Source organism: Cornus florida, unplaced genomic scaffold (assembly GCF_030987335.1).
Source record: "Cornus florida cultivar Cherokee Brave unplaced genomic scaffold, ASM3098733v1 CherokeeBrave_3.0.0_Hap2_scaffold_72, whole genome shotgun sequence".
NCBI classification, from domain to species: Eukaryota; Viridiplantae; Streptophyta; class Magnoliopsida; order Cornales; family Cornaceae; genus Cornus; species Cornus florida.
The window spans coordinates 102501-105000 of NW_026775904.1; positions in this window are offsets into that span (position 1 = coordinate 102501).

The window sequence follows — 2500 nt, forward strand, 5'->3', positions numbered from 1 at the left end:
TTGGAGTTTGGGTTTGAAAATTTTATGCGAGCTTCCTAGAAGCCTAAGAAATGCTTTGCTCGAGACGAATTTCGATTTGGAGGTCCCCCGAGTTAATTTTGCCCATTATGACTCCTCGTCCGCACGCTCGTGCACCCCGACGTGCACGTGGGCATCGTATGCTAAAAAATGAAGTTTGGAGTTTGGGTTTGAAAATTTTATGGGAGCTTCCTAGAAGACTAAGAAATGCTTTGCTCGAGACGGATTTCGATTTGGAGGTCCCCCGAGTTAATTTTGCCCATTATGACTCCTCGCCCGCACGCTCGTGCACCCCGACGTGCACGTGGGCATCGTATGCTAAAAAATGAAGTTTGGAGTTTGGGTTTGAAAATTTTATGGGAGCTTCCTAGAAGACTAAGAAGTGCTTTGCTCGAGACGGATTTCGATTTGGAGGTCCCCCGGGTTAATTTTACCCATTATGACTCCTCGCCCGCACGCTCGTGCACCCCGACGTGCACGTGGGCATGGTATGCTAAAATTGAAGTTTGGAGTTTGGGTTTGAAAATTTTATGGGAGCTTCCTAGAAGCCTAAGAAATGCTTTGCTCGAGACGGATTTCGATTTGGAGGTCCCCCGAGTTAAGTTTGCCCTTTATGACTCCTCGCCCGCATGCTCGTGCACACCGGCGTGCACGTGGGCATCGTATGCTAAAAAATGAAGTTTGGAGTTTGGGTTCAGAAATCTTATGGGAGCTTCCTAGAAGCCTAAGAAATGCTTTGCTCGAGACGGATTTCGATTTAGATTTCCGCCGTGTTAATTTTGCCAATTACGGCTCCTCGCGCGCACGCTCAAGCACCCCGACGTGCACACCGGCGCGCACAGTGGGCATCGTATGCTAAAAAATGAAGTTTGGAGTTTGGGTTTGAAAATTTTACGGGAACTTCCTAGAAGCCTAAGAAATGCTTTGCTCGAGACGGATTTCGATTTGGAGGTCCCCCGAGTTAATTTTGCCCATTACGACTCCTCGCCCGCATGCTCGTGCACACCGGCGTGCACGTGGGCATCGTATGCTAAAAAATGAAGTTTGGAGTTTGGGTTTGAAAATTTTATGGGAGCTTCCTAGAAGACTAAGAAGTGCTTTGCTCGAGACGGATTTCGATTTAGATTTCCGCCGTGTTAATTTTGCCAATTACGGCTCCTCGCGCGCACGCTCAAGCACCCCGACGTGCACACCGGCGCGCACGTGGGCATCGTATGCTAAAAAATGAAGTTTGGAGTTTGGGTTTGAAAATTTTACGGGAACTTCCTAGAAGCCTAAGAAATGCTTTGCTCGAGACGGATTTCGATTTGGAGGTCCCCCGAGTTAATTTTGCCCATTACGACTCCTCGCCCGCACGCTCGTGCACCCCGGCGTGCACGTGGGCATCGTATGCTAAAAAATGAAGTTTGGAGTTTGGGTTCGGAAATTTTATGGGAGCTTCCTAGAAGCCTAAGAAATGCTTTGCTCGAGACGGATTTTGATTTGGAGATCCCACGAGTTAGTTTTTGCCCATTATGACTCCTCGCCCGCACGCTCAAGCACCCCGGCGTGCACGTGGGCATCGTATGCTAAAAAATGAAGTTTGGAGTTTGGGTTCGGAAATTTTATGGGAGCTTCCTAGAAGCCTAAGAAGTGTTTTGCTCGAGACGGATTTCGATTTGGAGGTCCCCCGAGTTAGTTTTGCCCATTATGACTCCTCCCCCGCACGCTCAAGCACCCCCGCGTGCACGGGGGCATTGTATGCTAAAAAATGAAGTTTGGAGTTTGGGTTTGGAAATTTTATGGGAGCTTCCTAGAAGCCTAAGAAGTGCTTTGCTCGAGACGGATTTCGATTTGGAGGTCCCCCGAGTTAATTTTGCCCATTATGACTCCTCGCCCGCACGCTTAAGCACCCCCGCGTGCACGTGGGCATTGTGTGCTAAAAAATGAAGTTTGGAGTTTGGGTTTGTAAATTTGATGGGAGCTTCCTAGAAGCCTAAGAAGTGCTTTGCTCGAGACGGATTTCGATTTGAAGGTCCCCCGTGTTAATTTTGCCCATTACGGCTCCTCGCCCGCACGCTCAAGCACCCCGGCGTGCACGTGGGCATTGTATGCTAAAAAATAAAGTTTGGAGTTTGGGTTTGGAAGTTTTATGGGAGCTTCCTAGAAGCTTAAGAAGTGTTTTGCTCGAGACGGATTTCGATTTGGAGGTCCCCCGAGTCAATGTTGCCCATTATGGCTCCTCTCCCGCATGCTCAAGCACCCCTGCGTGCACGTGGGCATTGTATGCTAAAAAATAAAGTTTGGAGTTTGGGTTTGGAAGTTTTATGGGAGCTTCCTAGAAGCTTAAGAAGTGTTTTGCTCGAGACGGATTTCGATTTGGAGGTCCCCCGAGTCAATGTTGCCCATTATGGCTCCTCGCCCGCACGCTCAAGCACCCCGGCGTGCACGTGGGCATTGTATGCTAAAAAATAAAGTTTGGAGTTTGGGTTTGGAAGTTTTA